Below are 6,000 nucleotides of genomic sequence, written 5' to 3'. Positions count from 1 at the left end.
CTGAACTAAAAATGTCCGCCTCATCCTCCAGCTGTTCTTGTTCTTTTTCAACCATCTGATCAAAAGTCGTTTCTGATAATTGCACTTCCACTTCATCTTCACTCTTTGATTTCTCCTCTTGTCTTAACCTGTGACTTTGCGACCTTGTTATGACACAATCCGGAAAAATCCCAGGATATTCGTCCTGCTACACTTCAGTTGTCTGATTTTCCACTGGCTTATTAACCATAGTAGGCATCACTCCCACCTGCGCTCCAGCTACATCATTACCCAAGATAAACTGTATTCCTGGACAAGATAGTTTCTCTATTACTCATACTACCACTTCACCACTCTTCACTGGACTTTCCAACCTTACCTTATACTGTATAATGGAACACTACTCTTCCCACCCTGAATTCCACATATTACCGCCTTTTATGGCAATATTCCTTCCAAACTACATAGCTCCTCATCTCTTACCATTAAAGATTGACTAGCTCCCGTATCTCTTAAAATTGTGACTTCTTTACCTGCTCCTCCTGATACACATGTGTAAACTTTACTCACACAAGTAAATTCTGTAAAGAGGCCGGGTATCTTTTCATCAATCACCTCTTGATCAGGCTGTACAATCTTTTGCACTTCCTTCACTTCACTTGGGCTTTCCTTTACCACTTTAACAAACCCCACTGTCTTATCCTGTTTTACCCCAGCCTTCCCAGTGCTTTTCTTCAACGACCAACACTGTGACTTTACATGGCCTAGTTTATAACAGTGAAAACATTCTAAACTTTTCATGTCTCTTCCGCCCTCCTGGATTTCCCTTTTAATCTGAGGTACTCTCTCCTTATTATCTCCCATCAGATCACCTTTACCTTTACCATTTGAGTATTTCTCATGTCCCCAGTTTCTATCCCTCACAGGCTGAAACTGATGTCAGAAACCAAACTTTGATTTATGAACTGATTCATAATCATCTGTCATTTCTGCTGCTAACCTCGCAGTTTTATTTATTTTGAAAATAATTTTTATTCAGATTTTTCAACAATTAATTTCATCCCAACAAAGAAAATGAAAAAAATGAAAAAACAGAACCCCCCCCCCAATACAAAGCAATAAATTAACAACAAGAAAGGGTAATAAACATAGAACCATAAGAACAAACCCCCATAACCGACTCAAAATCCCCCCACCCCCGGGTTGCTGCTGAAATTGACCACCCTCTAACACTCCGCCAGGAAATCAACAAAGGGCTGCCACCGCCGAGAGAACCCTTGCACCGACCCCCTCAGGGCAAACTTGACCCTCTCCAGTTTAATGAACCCAGCCATGTCGCTGATCCAGGATTCCGTGCTCGGGGGCCTCGCGTCCCTCCACTGTAAAAGGATCCTGCGCCGGGCTACTAGGGACGCAAAGGCCAGGACACCAGCCTCTCTCGCCTCCTGCACTCCCGGCTCCGATGCCACCCCAAAAATAGCGAGCCCCCAGCCCGGATCCACCCTGGAACCAACCACCCTGGACAAGGTCCCCGCCACCCCCTTCCAAAAACCCTCCAGCGCCGGACAAGCCCAAAACATACGGGTGTGATTCGCTGGGCTACCCGAACACCTCCCACACCTGTCCTCACCCCCAAAGAACCGGCTCAGCCTGGTCCCAGTCATATGCGCCCTGTGCAGCACCTTTAGCTGAATTAAACTAAGCCGTGCGCAAGAAGATGCAGAATTCACCCTCCAGGGCGTCCGCCCACGTCCCCTCGTCAATCGCCTCCCCCAGCTCCTCCTCCCATTTCACTTTCAGCTCTTCCACTGAGGCCTCTTCCCCCTCCTGCATCACCTGATAAATTGCAGAGATCCTACCCTCACCGACCCACGTCCCCGAGAGCACCCTATCCTGCACCCCCCTTGGCGGCAATAGAGGAAACTCCGCCACCTGCCGCCTAACAAACGCCCAAATCTGCATATACCTAAAGGTATTCCCTGGGGGGAGACCCCGCTTCCCCTCCAACTCCTCTAGGGTCGCAAACTTCCCGTCGAGGAAGAGGTCCCCCAGCCGCCTGATACCTGCCCTATGCCAGCTCAAAAACCCTCTATCTATCCTCCCTGGTACAAACCGGTGGTTCCCCCGTATCGGGGTCCAAACTGAGGCCTTCACCTCGCCCCTATGACGTCTCCACTGACCCCAGATTTTGAGGGAAGCCACCACTACTGAACTCGTAGAGTACCTTGCCGGGGGAGTGGCAGCGGGGCCGTCACCAGTGCCTCCGAACGCGTGCCCAAACAGGACGCTACCTTCATCCTCTTCCATGCGGCTCCCTCCCCTTCCATCACCCACCTACGAATCATTGCCACATTTGCGGCCCAGTAATACCCACACAGGTTGGGCAACGCCAGCCCACCCACCTCCCTGCCTAGCTCCAAGAATACCCTCCTCACTCTCGGGGTCTTCTGCGCCCACACGAACCCCAAAATGCTCCTATTGACCCTCCTAAAGAAAGCCTTCGGAATCATGATGGGTAAACACTGGAAGAGAAACAAAAACCTCGGGAGCATCGTCATCTTAACCAACTGGACCCTGCCCGCTAGGGAGAGTGGCAACACATCCCACCTCCTAAACTCCTCCTCCATCTGCTCCACCAGCCTCGTAAAGTTGAACCTATGCAGGGCCCCCCAGCTCCTGGCTATCTGGACTCCCAAATATCTGAAGCTCCTCTCTGCCCTCTTCATCGGAATCTCTCCTATCTCTTTCTCCTGGTCCCCCATGTGCACCACAAACAATTCACTCTTCCCCATGTTGAGCTTATAGCCAGAGAAATCACCGAACTCCCCCAGGATCCTCACCACCTCTGGCATTTCCCCCCCCCCCCCCCCCCCCCCCCCCCCACCGCCGGATCCGCAATGTACAGCAGTAAATCGTCCCCGTACAACGACAGCTGGTGCTCCTCCTCCCCCCCCCCCCCCCCCTCCCAAGCACAATCCCCCTCCAGTTCCTCGATTCCCTCAGTGCCATGGCCAGGGGTTCAATCGCTAACGCAAAGAGCAGGGGTGACAAGGGGCACCCCTGCCTCGTCCCCCGGGACAGCCGAAAGTCCTCCGACCTCCTCCCATTCGTCACCACGCTCGCCACCGGAGCACTGTACAGCAGTCTCACCCAACTAATGAATCCCTCACCAAACCCAAATCTCCTCAACACCTCCTACAGGTAACTCCACTCCACCCTATCAAAATCGTTCTCCGCATCCATCGATGCCACTATGTCCGCCTCCCCGTCCACTGCCGACATCATTATGACATTAAGCAGCCGCCGCACATTGACATTCAGCTGCCTCCCCTTCACAAAACCCGTTTGGTCCTCGTGAATGACCTGCGGGACCACATCCTCCACCCTCCTGGCCAGTATTTTGGCCAGCAGCTTCGCGTCCATGTTGAGGAGCGAGATCGGCCTGTAAGACCCATACTGGAGGGGGTCCTTATCCCGCTTCAAAATCAGAGGAATTAGTGCTCTAGACATCGTCAGGGGAAAAGCGTCCCCCCTCCCTTGCCTCGTTCAGGGTCCTCACCAACAGCGGGCCCAGCAGGTCTGAGAACCTCTTGTAAAACTCCACCGGGAACCCATAGGCCCCCGGTGCCTTCCCTGCCTGCATACTCCCCAACACCCCGCTCAGCTCTTCCAACTCAATTGGGGCCCCCAGACCCTCCACCCGCTCCTCACCCACTCTCGGGAACTCCAGCTTATCCAAAAAGCGGTCCATCCCACCCTCCTCCCCAGGGGGCCCCGACCGGTACAGCTCCTCATAAAAGGACCTGACCACCCCATTAATGCCCCTTGCACTCTGCACCAGATTCCCTCCTACCTCTCTAACTCCCCCTATCTCTCTCGCTGCCTCCCGCTTCCGGAGCTGGTGGGCCAGCCTCCGACTCGCCTTCTCCCCGTACTCATATATCACCCCCCTGCGCCCTCCTCCACTGCACCTCCGCCTTCCAGGTGGTCAATATGTCAAACTCCGCTTGGAGGCTACGACGCTTCCTCAAAAGCCCCTCCTCCATGACATCCGCATACCTTCTGCCCACCCTTACCATTTCTTCCACCAACCTCTCCCTCTCAGCTTTCTCCCCCCTCTCCCTGTGTGCCCTGATAGATATCAGCTCCCCTCTAACCAATACCTTCAACGCCTCCCAGACCACCCCCACTTGCACCTCCCCATTATTGTTAGCTTCCAAATACCCCTCTATGCACCTACGGACCCGCCCACATACTTCCTCCTCCGACAGAAGCCCCACATCTAACCTCCACAGTGGGCATTGATCCTTCCCCTCCCCCAGCTCCAGGTCCACCGAATGCGGAGCGTGGTCTGATATGACTATCGCCGAGTACTCCGCCCCCTACCACCCTCGGAATTAGCGCCCTGCTGAGGACAAAAAAGTAGATCCGGGAATAAGCATTGTGGACGTGGGAGAAAAACGAGAACTCCTTACCTCCTGGTCTCAAAAACCTCCAAAGGTCCACCCCTCTCATCTGGTCCATGAACCCCCTCAGCACTGGGGCCGCCGCTGGCCTCTTACCCGTTTTGGACCTCGAACGATCCATAGCCAGGTCCAGCACTGTATTAAAATCTCCGCCCAAAATCAAACCCCCCCCCGACTCCAGGTCTGGGATCCGGCTCAGCATGCGCCCCGAGGCATTCTCCTTATCCTCCGCCCCGACGGGCCGAGTCCCTGACGGCGTGGGGAGCGTGTCTTCACAACTTTCTGGTGTTGCTATATTTATCTGGTTATAAATATAGCGGTCAATATGGTCGCCTTCCTTAATCATGTTTGCTCTAGAGTCGCCAGGTATCTTTCGATACCGCTACAAGGTTCAAACCCGAATACTGATCAAAGAACCAATGCACCAGTTAGTTAGTTCAAAGTCAATACTATTTATTTACACACACAGTAATATCTACTCATGCACAAAATACCACAAACTAAACTATCTCTAACGCCTATACTTAACTTCGGGTGCCCACTCAGTCAGGGGAACAATGGCCATTGTTCAGAACTGAAGCTGTTGGGTACGAAGGTGTAACAGGAGAACAGTTAAGGTCGTCCGTCTGATGGCGAGCGTTGGCCTTGGACTTACTTGCTTCTGGTGCAGCTGGTGGACGGGTCTCTCCGCTTCGAGAGCCGAGTCCGAGAGCGATTCTCTCTCGGGGGCTTCTTCTTATACCCAAAGGGGCTTTGTGCGCTTTTGGGCAGGCCTTGAACTTGGCCCCGATTAATTGGGCCGCATCTTGATCACGGGTATTGATCTTGACCAATAAAGGCTGGGCGTGCCTTAGGTGGCCATTGGCCTTGCTTTGTTCATGCTTTGGGTTTGGGGAACTGGCGCCGGGGTGTCTGGAGCTAGACCGGTTGCTTGAGTGTCTTTCCTTTGTTCCCGGAGATGGGCCATCAATATGTTAATTGACCTACAGTTTCAGTCTCATCTGCATACGCATCCAGGCTCTATGCCGGCTTGCTTTCCTAACATTGTCCATATTTCCCTACAGTCATTGCGATCATCCATTTTGTATTCTGGAATTGGCCATCCCAGATGGCTACACTGGGACCTCGGTCTGTGTCCAGCGCCGCCACTGTCGCGGGGGGAGCCGTTCTGCTGGCAGGCAGGACTTCCGCGGGGTCTGGTGGGGGTTGGTCTGGGGGTGGTGACGGTGGTTACAGGGGGGCAGTTTTTGGCAGGCTTGGTCCTCGCCCACTCGGCGCCATGTTGCGCGGCACGGCCGCCACAGGCCGTCGCTGTGTGCATGTGCAGCCATGGACCCGGTCATTCTGCGGCCGTATCCGCAGGTAAAGCCGGGGGCTTCACGCTGCATGGCTGCTAGCCCCCCATCGGGCTGAGGATTGGTGCGGGGGTGGTGCCAGCTTTCGTGTCCTCAGACCAGGTGGATCCTGCAGAAATAACCACAGAATTGGAGAATCCAGCCCCTTGTCTCCACATTTAGCCTACTTTATTCAAACTCATCCTGACCTCCGAACTGTG

This window comes from Scyliorhinus canicula, chromosome 8, assembly GCF_902713615.1.
Source record: "Scyliorhinus canicula chromosome 8, sScyCan1.1, whole genome shotgun sequence".
Taxonomy (NCBI): Eukaryota; Metazoa; Chordata; class Chondrichthyes; order Carcharhiniformes; family Scyliorhinidae; genus Scyliorhinus; species Scyliorhinus canicula.
This window is presented reverse-complemented; position numbering follows the sequence as displayed.